Source organism: Aulonocara sp. 'chitande type north' Nkhata Bay, linkage group LG3, assembly GCF_057382095.1.
Source record: "Aulonocara sp. 'chitande type north' Nkhata Bay isolate Kocher_YH1m ecotype deep benthic linkage group LG3, A_spYH_male_GT1.1, whole genome shotgun sequence".
NCBI lineage: Eukaryota > Metazoa > Chordata > Actinopteri > Cichliformes > Cichlidae > Aulonocara > Aulonocara sp. 'chitande type north' Nkhata Bay.
In genome coordinates, this window is record NC_141346.1 from 45651430 (window position 1) to 45669150 (window position 17721).

At 38.6% G+C, this 17721-nt stretch overlaps 1 long non-coding RNA gene across 1 annotated transcript in view; it reads left to right on the forward strand.

The window, feature by feature from the left end:
• The first annotated feature begins 223 nt into the window (after positions 1–223).
• The window catches only part of LOC147335862 (uncharacterized), a 42102-nt gene continuing 24604 nt past the window's right edge, over positions 224–17721 (forward strand). The window contains exons 1-2 of the long non-coding RNA XR_015128611.1: positions 224–318; positions 1570–1717. This is a non-coding gene — a long non-coding RNA (uncharacterized LOC147335862). The remainder of the gene's footprint in view (positions 319–1569; positions 1718–17721) is intronic.

The window sequence follows — 17721 nt, forward strand, 5'->3', positions numbered from 1 at the left end:
ATTTGTTTCATTACACTGCATGCATAAGGGGTGAGTTTGCACATCGCATCTGGCGCATTTAAAGGACAAACAATAACAATGAAGTAAATGTAAAAGTAATAAGAAAAAGTATTCTATATTGTATTGTATATTGTTATTAAAGTCTACAATATACATATTCCAGTATGTATAACAATAATGTATATTGTTGTTATAACACACACCAAATATCTTGAGCTGAACACTGATCAGAAAGATCTAAACAACATAAAGCTAAATGCTAATGGCTCATAGTGAAAAATGAAGCACCTAGCTAGTAGCCTAAATCCTTCGCTAAAGGTATTTATAAATAGTTAACAGTAACTGAAATGTTAAATGAATTGTTTATGTAGGCTATATACTGTGTAGTAGATTAGTGACATGCAGCTAAAAGGCTTGGCTAAATTAAAATAACTCAAATACGTAGCTAAAAAAATAAGCTAACAGATAAAAATGGCTAACAGAAAGAAAAGAGTGAAAAAGCTAGCTGAAAGAATAGCTAAACAGCAGGATTACCTAAATAATTGTGAAATACATTGAAGCTTATAATACACAGTAGGAAAGAGATTCAATAAAGCACATGGATACACAGATGAAATAGCTGAATAAATGGCTAAAAAACTGAATACTTAGCTAGGAATAAGGAATAAATGGTTAATCAGAGCTAATCACAGAAATGGATATAATAATTAGTTGAAAGCGACGTGGCACGTGGTTGAAAACCCAAGTTAAAATCAGTTAAATACGGAAGGCACATAATTACTTTGTAAAATTAATAGTATTAAATTAAATAACACTGTCTTGTTCTGAATTGCTGTACAGTGTCTGTAACAGCTTTCACACCACAAAAAATTTTGTGTTGTCAAAGCTGTTTTTAACCTATTTATGGATATTCTCCACACTGTTTGAGCCATGGGAGCAGAACAGTGCAGCATGTTTAGATTCTATGATTCCCTATTGGTTAAACACATACTAGGACTACATAGCTGTTATCAGAATTCCTATAATTAGACTAGTGCTATTTGTGCCGGTGCATGTTCACCTCAGAGACAATATGTACTTCACTAACTTCAGTAAAACCATTAAATTCCCAGTGAGACCTGCTGGCAGACTGCTTCTGGCTCTTTGAAAGTAAGTTAGAAAATGTAATCAGGTTGTTTGTGATCCACTTTGCCATTAACTATTGATATTCCAAGCCTCGTGTGATTACATGGCACGGTAAGACTAATTACATTATATTATAATACTAATTATATTCCTAAGGGTCGCATAAAATTGTTGGCTGTCATTTCCATACCAAACTAACATCCACGGGGCAGGGTGTGCCTAATTAGCCTTCAAAATGAGATGTGTGCATATTGGATTACACTGCACTTATGCTGTCTGTGTCTCTGTGCCTGTTTTTTTTCTCCCCATCAACATTGATTGCAATAATGCAAGCTGATGACTGTGTGTGCTTCTTAAAATAAGCAGAACACCCATACAGAAATACGCTACTCTTGTATATTAATCTGCAGAGCATAAACAGAGTATCGTTTGCTTCATTTCCAGAGTCGAGGGCCTTATTATTCTGGTTCTTCAGTATGACACTTCTGGGTTGCGTCCCAGTAGAGAACCTCGCTGAAACTGGGTCGAATGTTAAATCGGCTGTTGAATCAAGAACAGAGCAGGAGAGCCTCAAAAGGAGGCTTTAAAAAAGGTATGGTGGTATCAGCACTTTCTAATTCGATGATAGTTTCATCATTTGGACTGATGTGACATTCAAAAACAGATTTGTTAATGTGTAAATGAAGTACTGCTTGTTAGTCAGGTATTAAATAATCACTTGTAAATTTTGGAGCATGATGCAATTAGTATGCACTTTGAGCTCAGTGTTGTGAAGATTTCTGAACATTATACCACCACTGTGTGCTCATGTGCTCTTTTGAAATACTGTAATTTCAAAGAGGTTATCATCTTTAATGGCAAAGACCTTTCTACCCTTTTCGGCTGAGTGATTTGCATGTTCCCAGGATTTTCATGCTTTTTGAGATCAGTACAGAATGAACTCGATAATATTCAAATATATGTGCGCATAATTTTAAAACGCTCAGTGCAAGTCACCTCCAGATGTAACACCTCTGAGGTTTCATCTTGACAGTGTCAATTGGTCCCTGATGCAGTGTCTCTCTTGCCTCCTGGCACACATTATTCTCAAACTCTCATATAGAGAAGTTTCCCACCTAATCTTTTCAGTCAAAGTCTACCACAAACCTACGACTCCACCAACGAAAGTGACGCGTCAAAAAAAGCCTTTTGGAGTCCTTCCACTGTTTCCTGCCTCATCGAGCTTCTTTTCTTTTTTTTATTTCATAGTAGAGTGACAAGTTGCACATCCAACACAGCAGGGAAGGCAGTCATTAGAAAGCAGCTCTGACAGACTCCGGGATGTCCCAATAATGTTACAACAATGCGTGATGATTGTTGCCTTAGGTTGCACATCGTGGATCGTTGAGGTGTTAGGTCAGGGGTGGGCAGAGTTGTCTGCAGCCGTTACGAGTTCATTTGTGAATAAAGTATCTGAGGATAAGGGGAGACTTGCTGATGCAATACCTGCAAACAGCTTGCAAAATAGAACAGAGATCCTTGGCTCTTGCCATGTCTTTGTATGATAGGTTTTTTTTGAGCACAAAGAAAATGTAGCGCCTGAAGGTAGAAAATCTGGAAGTATTGACTAAAGTTTGCTGTCTCCTTGACATGGGAAAATCTAAAGGACCAAATCTTTGGGAGGGTAAAGCATTAAAATATTTTTTCTAAAGGTACAACCATGTACAAGTGGCAAAATATGACAAAACCAGCACACTTCAAAAGGTTCCCGATAGTTAGACATAACAGCTTAGTTACTTCTGATGCTTTAATTGGACTCTCAGTTTTCTGCTGACAAAAGGCCCTTGGTTATCCAGATAAGAGGAGTGAAAGAAGCCATCTATTTCCACTGTGAACGGCCATCTTTGAACAGAGGTTGCGGTTTACAATACCAACTGTCTGCCATCTATAATCCAGTTTTGAGATCCCTTCCCAGAGGCCTTAACGGCCACTCACGTCCTGGGCCATTTGACTTCAATAAATCACATGATAGACTTGGGCCAGGTTTCACTTTGGGTTCACCCAAAACCTTGGCTGATTGTGACCCACACCCATTTTCACACCTTGGCTCGTGTGATTAGGTAGAGGATCAATAAGGGGTCCATAACCCTCTTGGGGTCACTCCCAGGAAGTCCAAGAAGTCCAGATGCTTTTCTTTCCAAGTTCCTTAAACTACGATGACCTGGATGACTGAGAATCTTCACAAACACACTTGGGGATACCAAATAAAGGTATTTTGCTTGGTTGCTTCATGATTTGGTCTACTAGTAAAGAACTACATCGGAATCTGTAAAAACTGTAGTTTATTTTAAAGAGTGTATTTGTCAGTATATTATAGACTAATGCTCTAGCTTTTACAATGGATTGAAAAGCAGAATACAGTGACTGATCGCTGTCTTTTTCCTTGCGTATATCATGTACTTCAGACTCTCCCTGAACTCTTCATCATCTCCCTTGACTTGTAATGAGACGAGACGTTAATTATTTTGAAGAATGATGTGTATCATTTTCTCAGCAACGTTTTATTGAACACGTTTAACCTGAAAATATCACAATTAGGATCATCAAGGTAGCACAATGTAGCAGCTGTTAATAACCATATTTTTTTGTCAGTGCAACCAAGTATTGGAATATGTCAATGCCATTTTTTAAAGCCAGAGAGTTCAGAGAGCTATTACTCTGATGACAAGGATATAAGAGTGGCAATGGATTTCATTCAATATTCAATATTCTTCCATTTCTTTCAGGTTAGATTTTCTATATTTATCTTTCTTACAGTTTTCTCAAATATCTTTTAATGCACTCTGACGTTGATTCCAAATATTCAGAGTTTTAAGTGCTCTAGCTTCCCATACTTCCATCCTTCAAATGCACTGTGAGCTGTAAAACCAAAACAATGACATCATTATATTTGGAGAAAAAAAATGCACTTTTGAACCTGTCCTGGATTTTAATGTGGGATGTTATTTTAAGTGTCCATCCATATGTGGCAGCTTTGCAGACCTTCTGTGAACTGATTTTTACACATGGACAGTATAAAAGATGAAGTCCTGGTGTAAAGCATCCAGATGAGTGCTTCCACCATCGCCATATTGGTGTTTTGGAAACAGATGTGAAGACAGAGGGGTGGGTTAGAGCGTGAAAGGCATGTCCACTGACCAATGACTCATAGCCCAGTAGTCCTCTTTTTTAAAACACAGTATGATCGAAATTTACAAAACGGACAGAAGTTTTTTACTCATTGTGACCTGAAATGAGCGACTGAGCCATAGACCTCTATTTCTGCGACTACATACATACATACTTTACTTTCTCAGGCGGCTGTGGCTCAGGTGGTAGGGTGGGTTGTTAACCAATCTGATGGCTATCCTTTGGCAAAATAGTGAACCCTGAGTTTCCTGCAGCGTATCCACTGGAGCGTGTACATGTGTGAATGTTAGAAAGCACTTAGGCAAAGATGAAAGCACCGTATGAAGTGTTCGATTAGGTGAACGAAAATTGTAGTAAAAATTACTTTGAGTGCTCAGCTAAGTAGAAAGACACTATATAAATACCAGTCCACCTATTATAGGGACTTAAAAGAGAAAACAGTGCAATCTTTAGCTGAGGCATTGAGTTTTAGCATAAAGCTAATAGTGGTTATTTAATTATCCATATGGTTACTTTGATACTTATATATAGTATATAGTATAATTACATTGCTTTATCAAGTGGAAGCTATTTATTCACAGCATTGTAATTTTGGGTCTGTTAAATGTGAATATATAGTGAAGTGTGTGATTTTTTCCCCCTGTAGATTGTTTAGGTCTGTGGAAGGAAACAAAATCTAAGACCAGAACATTTATTTTTTTGGTATTTGCCACGTGAATCCGAGCTGTCTTTCTCCTGTTTATCCAGGAATGAACTGTCATCGACTTACAATGTCGGACCTGTAACACACGCATTAACCTGGCACCTGATATCGTGAGGGCAAACTGTTTTCTTTTTGTATATTAGGCTAAACATCCAGATAAGTGTGAGCAGGTTTGATTGCGTATTACCACTGACGATTAATTACATTTTTAAGAGATACTGAGCCCCAACCAGCCATTCCAGAAGCAGAGTCAGAGACAAACAGGAGACTCGGGGTAATTCCCAGAACTGACACGAGAAATGTATTATTCCGTCCTTATCTGAGCAGGGAAAACTGAATTCGGAGCGCTGGCTAGGAAGATAGAGGGTGCACAAATTGCCGCACAGGTTCAAGACAAAAGCGTACTGTAGAAACTATATCTGATGAGGTTCTAATGTTGCAAGAAAAGGTTAATCATGCTGCTCAGATTCTCAGGGGATATTCATTACACGGGATAATGGAAATACCAACAGTCAGTTTTCAAAGGGGGATATTGCCTGAATATTGCTCTTAAGCGACTTTCTTTGTGTTGAGGAGAAGTGCTCATTACGAACACCTACTGTAAGTCAGTGTCATCAGTTCAATGTCACAACTGAAGGGACGACTGAACGTTGTCCTACAAACCTCGCAAAGTTTTCGCCTGCATGCGTTGTGCATTCAGAGTTTAAGAAACAAATGTATTCTTGACACCGTCTTCCATTTTGTATGAGCCCAGAATAACACCAGTGTTTTTCAAAAGAATAGTAATTAGGCTGTACACCTCACAACTCAGTGTGCCGATATAATTTAATAATAGTCCTATTCAGCTGAGAAATCCATCTGCTTTTTTTGTGTCGAGAGTTGCATACATTTTGCACGTTCGCACTTCAAAGTAAAGAGAAAAAGAAAAAAAAAGAAAAAAACTGACTTCCCGAATCACACGAGCAAATTTCGAATTCTCATACACAGCCGAGTGATGGGAAAATAAGAGCATGCACTTTTCATTTTGCTACTTTTATCAAATTCACTTTGGAAACTGAAGGAGTTTTTGACACTTGCTTCCCATAAACAACAGTTGGGGGTAGAAAATAGCAGTTTCCCTGCATATCACAGCGACTGAATCTCACATAAAGAAAACATGTCTTCAGTCGTCAAACTGCTTTGTGAGCACTGCAAAGGGGCTGCAGACAAATACACTTCACAGTAGAAAAAAAAGAGGGGGAGAGAAAAAAAAAAAAAAGGTACAGTGGGCTTTCACGCACCCCTTTTTCTCTGCCTTTCTCCTGCTCATAAACTGTGAGCCCTGACAACATGGACCATTTTGTTCAGTACAGCTCAGATGCACCTTTCATATTTTTTTCCCTCCTTCTGTTCCAATTGAGGGGCTTTGATTTTGTCCAGAATGAGAAAGTGCAGAAGGCATGCAACAGTGTGCCATTTGCAAATCATCAACAGACAAACAGACTGATGGCATGCATCATTACTGTGAGTTAATGGAGCAGTAGTTAAGATTCTGCATATATGCAGACTCCCAGACTCCGTGTCCAAATCGTTTCAAGTTTTGAGTCGCGCAATTTAAACAAGTCGTGAATGTAAAGTCTGCACATGAGAATACAACGAATTTCCCCCCCAAAAAAGCAAGTTGAGGACTCTTACGGCTGAGAGGAATAGGAGGACACGGGCTCTTATCACCAACAAGAAGTCCAAAACATCAAGAGCTGGATTATCTTGGAAAAGGCCACCAGCTGTTCCTGCTTGTCTTTAACAATGCATCAGCCTGATGGCAATTTCCTCTCCATCACGAAGCTCAGTTTCCAAAATGTGCTGCCAGACTATCTGATATTTATCGTGGAATTGGCAAGTACTGTTAGCTTCTGTTCTGAAACATACCAGCAGCCAAGACCCTGCATTACTCATGCAGCCGCAGTATGGTAGACTTTGGCCTATTCATTTCGTTTCGGGATATGAGTAATGGCTCTGCCATTCTTTGTGTGGCCACAGGGGTATTTACCTTGCATTTCTTCGCCATACAGAAACTCTCGATTTCAAACAATATAAGGCTGTGCTTACTTTCCCCCCTCTATATTATAATTGGAATATTAGCAGCACGTACAAATGACCCTTAGCAAAGCAATCAAAGTAGGGTGTCGTTTCATTTCCGGCTGTTATAAATGACAAATTCTGGTGGTGTCACGGTAAAACTGTGGAATGAGTCCCCCGTCAAAGCCCGCTGCCACCTGCAAGCCGTGGATGTATCTGATGAAAGCGCATCCTTATTTGACCTTAGATTAGCCGGTTTCTGCCGTCTGTCACATTTTACCTCTCGCATGCGTTCGTCAAGCAAAGCAGGCTGCACTTTCTCATTCTCTCTTTCTTCCCATTTAATCAATGCAGACTTATACTCACAGTCTTGCAGCGAGCCAGACGACAAATGATTAGCAATCATTTTGTTTAGGCTGCTGCCAGGGGAAATCTGCCTCTCAGGGTTAATGTCCTATATGACGTGAGGTAAACTGAAGAGGAGGCATCTTCCAGCTTATGTGCTGGTCAGCACTTTGGGATATCCCACATCAGGTGATTGATATTAAGTAAGGTGCTGCTGAGGTGTTAGGTTCACTGTAAATGTAGCCAAATTATCTTGAGAAGAAAGTCTACCCCTTCTCTGCTGAATATCAATGAACAGGCTCAGGGCCCTGCCTAATCAATCAGAGCCAAAAGCCAAATCACTCAGGTTTTAGATGTCAGTTTTCTGGCCATCTTTGGCGTCCCTGATGCCCGACTTCTTGGGAAAGGGAAAGCAGACAGTAGTTTTGCTGGTGCTGTGTAGTACATCCAAATCGTTAATGAGTTTTCGCTATTCAGAAACAACACATAAAAGTAACAAACGAGGTGCACTGAAAATCAGGCTTTCACTTGATAGGAGTAATTCTCTTTTACCACCTGCAGAAATTGATGGTGAAGCGGTCTTCACACTGAGTGGAAGGGAACCAGTTGCAATCAAACAGATCTCTTAAAGCAGGAGCTGCTCTCTGGTGTCAAAGCAGTTCGCTAAATTTAAATGAGATGTCTCCCACGCCTCTTTGAATGACCCACTTTGGTTTGTTTTTTAGAACAAACAAGGATATTTGCAGTCAAAAGAGTCACTTTAAAGGTCCCGTAAAACTTTTATAGTTTAATTAACGCATGTGAAATTATTTAAATCAAATTAACTCTGATTCCAATCAAAACAAACCAAAAATACCCCAGTGTTCGGGGGTCTTCGTTTCTGCAACAAAAACACCTTCCCAGCCGCACAGTTATTAATGCTTTTGATGCTTTTTCTGTTTTGCAGCTCCTTTACCAGACGCTGACTCGGCTTTAGCTTTAAGTAAAAACAGAAAAAAAGCACAAGACAAGAAAGAAAAGAGTCAATAATTATAATGGAAAACCCTTGAGAGATCACGGAGACCATTAATAATGGCTATAATTCCCCCGCTGGCCACTCTTTCCCTTGATGTTTGACATATTAGTTTCAGCAGCACATATAAAACGAACGTTTTTACAAACACGAAGAAGCAATACCGTCTCATTGCACCAAAGTACCTACAAAGTTGCTTAAGGATGAAAAGTTTGGTAATGTTGGTGACGCTATACATCAGCTTCAAAGCGCCGTGGTGTCTTTCTTTTTTCTTTTTCTTGGGAAAAAAACAGAAACTTTTTCTTCATCTACCTCCCTGCTACCTTTAGACCTGGTCGCAACTAGGGGTGGGTTCTTATAATCGATTCATCGATTAAAATCGATTCTGGCTTGGATAACGTAAAATCGATTCATTAAAATCCTGAATCGATTTTTTAATATAAATTTATTTTGCCCAAAATGCCAGAATCTCAGGTGAAATCTCACAAAATTTCAAGAACCACCAAACAGTTAAGACAGTAAATGAGAGCAGGAACACGGATTCTGCACAAAGACTTAAACACACAGCGGGACCCGCGGATCAGAATCAGTTAGATGTCGCTTTTCTCACAGTCGGGGCTGAAAGCCGACAGCTCGCTGACTCTGATCTGTCGGCGGGTCTGCGCTTTGTGTGCACGCCCTTTATGCGCCGATTCTAAAGCTGTTAGTTTGATCTCTCTCCAAACAATATTGACCGAACCAGCAGCAAAAGAAGATCCAAACGCTTCACATAAACATCGTCATGAATTCACTCAGACTTTTACTGTTTTGCTTCCACTGCGATGCACAGCTCTCTCTCTGTACTTCAAGAACAGTTTCCCTTTCTTCATTATTCGCTTGCTTGTTACGCACAAGTCTACTGTTGTTTACAGGCTGTCGGCCGCTGTTTTTTCCCTTTTACATTCTTCCGAAAAGAAAACCTCATTTCTGCTGTTCAATACTGAACAAATTTAAACTTTTTAAAATTATTCAAAATGCAAAACGCTTAACCGTGTCTCTAATAAAACTTCTGTAACTTCAGAGGTAATGTTCATATGTTGATTAATGGTTTTCTTTCGTTTTTGATGTACTGCAGAATATTTTTATAAAATCCCAGGCCAGGAAAATCACCTTCATGTTTTTCTGTGTTTTATCCTCAGCTACTTTGACACAAAGGCCTCTGCTGTGATGCTCACACCTGTGATAAAGTCTTGCGTGTGTCAGCTTCCTTTTTATTGATACAAAAATATGTAAATGTACTGATCTGAATTATAATATTTCTGACTGTCAAAATTTCCCAGATTTAAATCGAATCGAATTAAATCGAATCGTGGATCGAATCGATTCGGGGCCTTGTGAATCGGAATTGAATCGATTCTAGAAATCAGTGACGATACCCAGCCCTAGTCGCAACCCAAGACAGATGAATGCAATTAAAGACGGCAGGTTGTCAGCTTTCAGCAGAGTGCTATTCACTGCTATACAATAAACACCGTACGCTGTATGAACAGTAACAAGGTTTTGTAAGAAATAACAACTTGGATTGGGGGGAGAGAACAGGCGAAAGCACATGAAAGGAGAACTTTTGCGAAGGTTATCTTCAGATCTGTCCCATATTATGGAAAAGAAAAGCACACCTTTCTCGACACTTTATACATAACACCGGCAATAAAAAGCAGGTACGTCAGCAAGAAAAGGACCGATTCTGTAGAGTCCAGGTGGGAGCAAATGAGAGGAGGGGGCAGATACTAAGAAAAGAGATGGTGGTGGAAACTGTTAATGAATGGCTATTGGAAACTCTGGGCGGACACTGTGTTGAAATGCTTACTCGTCTGTGATTAATGACTACTAGGCTGCCGTAATAGGTACCACTGGGACCTCAGACACTGGCACCTTTTTATAGAATAGCCCCAGAAGAAAAAAAAGATGAAGTCCCCATTACAGTGCTTCTTTAAGTAAAAAAAAGAAAGAAAGGAAGGAAAAAAGCTCCACTGTTGCCCTAGAAGCTATAGTAATATCATAATGTAGCTTTTCTCCACCCAGCAAAATGCTTTGTCAAATCAACTGAAAAAAATTTATCACATGAAACACCTGATTCTTTTTTTTTTTCAGTGCTCAGCATCCCTGAGCAACTGCAAATGTGGACAGCTGCATTTTTCCGGTGTGCACGGGTGAAGAACATCATTAAAAATTGATTCTGGGGTTATAAATGGAGCGGTGATTACGAAGACGCACGCCGCAGACGATTTGATCCCGAGGTGAAGAAAATCTAAACTTCAAATCTGTCTGAAGAGCATCAGAATTAAAGATTTGACGTAAGATAAAAGGAAACTTTGACGTCCTTGCAGTCGTTTTAATAGCGCTAAAAGGGTCTTTGTGTAATCTGTCTAAGATTCACACACTGAATCGGAAAATGACACTTGTATGTGTATGACCACAGTGCATGCAATGGTCAATAAATTATTCACAACTCTTTTGTTCTACACATTACCTAATCCTCGGAGTAAGGAACAGAGTGCATCTTGGGTTCCTATTACAATCCATTTGACTTTAAAACAACTTTGACTGCATGTGTGTGTTCAGGCCACAGAGTAACGCTATATCTCGGCTGCTTCGTGCAAATAAGCATTTGTCTTTGCACGCTCCAAAAGCACTTTAACAAAATATATAAATTTCCAAAATTAATCTTAGTGTTTTCAACATTCAGTCAGGCGCAGCAATCCAGAAATGAATTAATCGCCCCGACTCGATTGCCTTGTTTGCATTTTTCAAGGTTGTATTGAACTGATTACATGTCTGCAGGGTTGGTTAGGGAAAAAATATTAGTTAACAAATGAACACAAGATGTTTTGTTGATTTTGTTTTGTTCAAGTGCTTGAAATGGGGAGATGAATATTTAAGTTTGTAATACAGTTGGTATTGAGTTTCAATTTGTGCCATCTCCATGGCACTGCACGGTACTCGTGTATAAATGTTCTGTATATTTCTGTGTGATGATTAATGTCTATAAATTGCATTATCAGTAAAATGAGTTTTAGCAGTTAAGGCAGTGTGACAAGTTGGAACATTGAGGCAACACAGCAGTCGAATAAAAGTTTGTGGAGAAAAACACAAATTGCACTAAAATAGAAAAAGGGGAGATTTTGAGTGAAATGTGACTGAAATATATTAAATCGAAAGTTTATTTACTCAAATTATTATTTATTAAGGAAAATGTGCTCTCTATACAGCACTTTGATTTAATGAGTCTCTCTCTATCCCACCTTTCTCCACGGCGTGAACTGCATGTATCACAGGCAAGTAAATTTCATGTGACAGGAATCCCTTAAATGTTTTACACTGTACTTATGTAACAAAATTACAAGGAAAAATTTACATGTAATCTAATTAATTAAAGCTTGCATATGGGCATAAATATGTTTTGAGTAACTCTCATTCTTTGTGTACATGTAAAGGTTGACGTGAGTTTCTTGGACCTATAAATGACTATTTTCAGAGGAAAGGGTGGAGTTAGATGCTAATATATTTGGTAAACAAGTTTGGTATCCAGCACAGAGACACACATAATATATCTACTAATTTCTGCTAAGTGATGAACAAATAAAGATCTTGTGCTCATTGCCTGCGTCGATAGTTTGTCTGCATTAGGATGGTGCGATTTCCTCTGTATTCCAGTCATCCTATCCACCACACGGATTCATCATATGTGGTGGCTCCTGGGTTGCTATAGTACTGCTAACCAAGACAAAAACACGTGGTTAAAAAAGAAAGAAAGAAAGGGAGATGGGATAAATGAGTATGTCTAGAATTGTATTCTGATTTAAAAATCAAACCCATAGTCAGAAATGTCCTAAAATGATGTTAATTGGCAAGCTATTGTAGCTTTGCCCATTGTTGATCCCCGGCATTAGCACAAACCTTTGGGTGGGTTTTCGTGACCTGTGTCATGTTTGCTTCCCAATGCTGTTAAGTCATTTTAGCATTAAGCCTCAAATGACCATTAAATAAAGTGCAGGTTTTTGACACGTGCTTCAACATCGTCTCTCGGCCCCAGAGAATCCCGCTTGGTTTCGGTACAAATGTGCATATATAGATGAAAACAGTGGGGTGGACATGGTAATTTCTCTCTAGGAGGAGTTTGACTGTTTGACTTTGCAGTAATGCTCTTTTTTATTAGAGTAACAAACAGCATTAATGGTCATTTTTTTATCTTTGATTTTTAACAAATTTGTTGAATGCATTTCCTTCATAAAACAAGCCATAACTTTTTTTTAAATTCATATATTGCTCACCTGTCCACTTTTCAAGCAGCAATCTTGTTGAGTCCATCAAAGAAAATCAAAAACCAAAAACCAACATACATATAAAAATAAAAGTGGAACGTAGCCACTGTGATGTTGACTATTGATTTTGGACTAAATTCTGAAGCTTATAGAAGGAGCTGTGTTCGATGGTAAGGTATTTTTATTATGTCATTTACGCTAGCTTAAATGAGGCAGGAAGCTAGCTTAGGTTAGCCTAGCTTCCTTCCTTAATGGTGTGCGAAGAAGAAATGAAAAACCTAACAGCATTACACCATAATACTAGAATTAGTCGATACTGTATTGGACTCCTTTGATTTTGATGATTTTCTGAATGTGTTTGAATTTGGTAAAGTTTACATAAGTGTGATAATGTAATCAGCAGGAGCAATTTCTAATGATTAGGCTGACAGTGTACTCACTGAAGTTTATATTCAGATAAACCTATGTGCTTAAATGATCTAATATTTTCTTGTTCAGGAGGAATGAAATCAATCGCATCTGAAATATAGCTAATAACTCAGCACTGGACAGAAAAATTAATAACCTCTATATGTATTCTGGGGTTTATTTTTCTCAGCAAACTCACTCACACAGCGGATTTTTTAAATCTGTAAAACAGTTTCATGTGACCCGTTTTCCTTTGGGACTTTTGGTTTTGCAGACTTCAGCATTTACTCATAGCCAAGACAAACAATAGGAAAACCTACAAAAGTAGGTGAGAAATCTATCATCTATGACAAGATTTTTTTAAAAGTGCCCCTTTCATGCTTTTTCTTATTTTTCCTCAGTTATATAATGTTAATAGGAATGTTTATATTGAGCATAGTCAAATATTCAAACAATGCGGAAATACTTACATGGGTAAATATAGGTAAATAGTTATGCCTGCAAAGATATTATTCCATTTCTTTCTGTTTTTGTTGGAATTGTGTAACAACACAACACACTGGAAAATAAATGTATTAATGAGTCCTAAGGTAACGATTGCATCATATATATATAATAATAATAACGTCAGAAAGTAATCATGCCATGAGGAGCTTGGAGAGTTTGGTGGCAGAACAAGCAACACTATATTTGCAATGTTACATTGCAGATATAACAGGTCCAGGTCCTTCTCGGATTTTTGCATAGGAAAGTGAATGAAAATAGAATTTAGAAAATAGAACCTAGCCCAGAAACTAAGTATTGTGTAATTTAAAGTTACAGTTTTTTTCGCACTGACTGCATAGTTTGTGAAATCTGCACACAGACGCCACACTGGGATTGGTTTTAGTTAAATTGAATGAAAAATTGGACCAAACTGAAATGTAGAGATCAGTCTGTGAAATGTTTCTTCCAAGCCAAACACTTTCTGTCAGATGTAACAGCACAGCATTATCTATACACAATCAGAATCGCCCGGCTACATCCTCTCTTCCCCAGTTTACTCTTATATGACATAATCCCTCTTTGTTCTCCTTTAACACTGAAAGCCAACCTGCTCACAATCTCTTTTGAAAAAGTCTCTTTTCATGGGGTTGGTACAGAAGAGAATAAAAAGATTTGGCTCTGAGATTAATTGAAGAGGGACCTTTACAAGAAATGAGAGAGGGACAGTGTGATTGTCCCAAACCTTAGCCAGATAATAGTGTCTTGGCTATAGGGATCCCTCTGGAGGTGTCTCTAAGCCTCAAACAATGAAAGAAAAATAACCTTGCAATAGCCCATGCTGACACTGGGCCCACCCAACACAGATTGGTACCATTGTGCCACAAAAGCAATCTTAATTAGATTTGACGTCACTATCCTGCCGATTGTATTGATTTAGGTCTGAGGTTTATCTCTGGAGATCGCAATTTGTAAAGCACACTTGCAGTTTAAGGTTTTCCAACCATGTCCAATCAACACTTTTTTTTTAAAGGAATTTCTGCTTCTCTGATAAATAGGTGAGCTACATGTAGCCATCTGTCTGTCCATGGATAAAACTAAACTGACAAATAAGAACAGATCAGCTGTGTTTACGACATTAAAACCTAATTGGAATATTGTTCTTTTTCCCTATAGGAATTGTTTCAAACCTGAACAGTGTGGGTGTTAAATTGAAGGTGTACTTATTCTTTTCGACCTTTTTCACACATTTTCTACCTATTTTTGATTAATTTCAATAAATTGTCAAATAGTGTCCATAGTGGGCGACGTCTAGGTGACTCCACACCTGTGTTTTTCCATTCAAAGTTGGCCCAGTGCACAAGTTAACTAAATGCTGGCTAAGCACCTCAGTTACCAGATAGATCTGAAATTACTCTCAAAAGACGTGGCATGATTACAAATGAACACCTAAAAAAACCAAAAGTAAATAAGTCAGGTAAATGTGTTTGATGTCAGTAGGTTTTATAAACTTTATCTCTGTCCTAGCTTATAGTTTCTCTGGGCACATTTTGTACAGACAGCTAGTGCACATACAAAGAGTTCTCCACAAAAGATTCTGAAGAGCCAGTACAGGCCCTGGACCTGGATACAGAATTGTTGGGCCTCTTCATTGTGTTTCCCCATGAAATTAAAATGAATATAATGATTTTTAAGGTAGGGGAGATACATAAATGCAAAGATAATTTTAGTTCATTGCTAGGTGGTTTCTAGGCAACAAGACTGTATTGTCTTATAAAATTCAGCTCTTTGAGATGTTACTGTCATGAAATTAAAATCACAGGAATCTGTGATTCAAGTGCATAAAGGGACACAAAGACAATGTCAATTAGCCCGTTGCTAGGTGGTTGCCTTGCAGCTTGTTGGGAACATAATATGCATAAGTCTTAATATAAATGAACGATGATGCCATTAAACACAAAAAACTGTCCTTTCACAGTATAAGGTGTTGCAGATGCAAAAATATTAAAATCAGGTCATTTTAGCCCATTGCTAATTGGTTGCTAGGCAACAATATGACGCTGTCATATTTTGTGACATAGATGAGAACCTATAGTGGTCTGTCTGCTATGTTTGGTTTCTTAAGTCCTGATTGTTTAGGACGAGTTGGAATCCAAAAACAACAATAAGGGCAAACAGAGATTTGATGTATTTGTGTAAGAAATCACATGTGTGTGACTGTTAAACACCTTTTATGTCAGTCTAGACAGCCCTCTTGTCTCTCCAGCAAAATGAAAAAAATGCAATATGAAAACACAATTTTGCATGAAATGAAGCCATAAAACAGATAATGTCAAACAAGGACAAACATAGAGTGTGAGGAATTTTTAGTGGGTAAGGATATGCCACGTTTGTTGAGAAGTCTTCTCCTTTTAAAATGTAATTTAAAAAAAATAATAATAATTTTAAATAATTTGAAAATTATTGCATTCTGTTTCTATTAATAATATTGTTTGTTTAAACCTCATTGATTATCAGTCTGCTTGTCCTCAAACCAGCAGATGAAGCAAACTCTTTTAAGTGTTGTATTGGGAACACTGGGGTGTATGGTGTGACTGTGTGTCAGTCGCAAATAGTTTACATGGCTCCTGGGTCAGGTGGGAGAGCCCCCTGGTAATATTTGCTTACAAGCCTCAGGGAGGTCGGCACCGGCTCTGATTCCATCTTCACCAGCCCTCCCGGCTTCACTGAAACCATCTCTCACCGCTCTAAGGTCCTGTCATACATTCTTTATGATGGGCTGATAACCAGGCACGGGATTGGTCAGGAATTCAGCTGGGAGGGGAAGGGGGAGACAAATGCAATGCTGTCAATATATCATGGGAGACAGGGACAGATTTGATGATCGAGGCCTGACTGAGACAGGTTTAAGCAGCAGCATCAGCAACCTGTTTGTGTCTGCCGTGATCTTGACAGATAAGCAATCTGCCTGCAACATCACCTCAACCCTGACAGGATGCGATTCAGCTTCAACTAGACATGAAAAGATAGTTCTCCTTTAGAGTGGACTGGTACAAGCAGAATTAATTTAAAAACCGTTAAAGGGAACTTGGCTGAAACCACAAATACCAAAATTCTGTGCACTTGTGATTGAATCTGCCAGCAAAGACATGTATCTATCTATATTTGGCTCAAAACAGGATTCACATTTTGTTTATGTCCTGTTCTAAGTAATTCATACAATACAGCACTGTAAATGTTTGCAGACTGAGCGCCACATTATCAGTCATCAAAGCAGACGGGAAGCTCATGCACAGGTCCCTGTGCCCAACAAGAGCTCCTCTTAGTAAAGTAAAAAAGGCAGCTGCAGCCTGGCTAATGGCAGCTGTATGCTAATGTCGTTTTCTGAGTCAGCAAATGCAGGCAGGTTCATGGCCGCCCGCCACGGCTCTTCTGTATGTCATCCCCTCCAATAATTTGAGGAGGAATCATCATGGAGGAAGAAGTTGATTTTGCTTGGCTGGAAAGAATTTTTGCACACGCTTGCAAGAGGGTGTGCTGCAAAATAACTAGAGGGGTTACCCAACAGTAACATTTGAAGAGCTTAGAAAAGACATTTGAGTGTTTGATTTTTAAATTCTGAACATGGATATTCCACTTTAATTGAAATACAAGGCCCTTGGCATTATTAACCTTCTCAAGGCAGGCGTTGCCGATTTGCAACAGTTAAAAACTAACAACCTGATTACCCCACATACATATTTTATGAGTTTTTTTTACTCAGAAGTACCACTGCAAGACTTGGTTGTGCATTAGCAACAAAAAGTTTAATTTGAGCCTGAGATGGTTAAAAGAAATTGATATGACAAGCGCGGCGCTCATATCCTACGAATAATTGAAATGGTTCATTATTACAGCAAAATCCTAGTGAATACAGAATTTTAGCAATAAGTATAAGCTTAATCTGAATTCCCATAAGTAGTGACCTAAAAATCACTTGTGTTACAGCAGCTTCCTTTGAAAGAGATCTGCAAAGAAAGTTGAATAGTACCTACCAAAGTTCCTCACCCAAATACAAGTTAGCTAGCTGCTAGCTAGTTTAGAGTGTGCTAAAAGCTGCAGTTCCTTAAGTGGCCCCT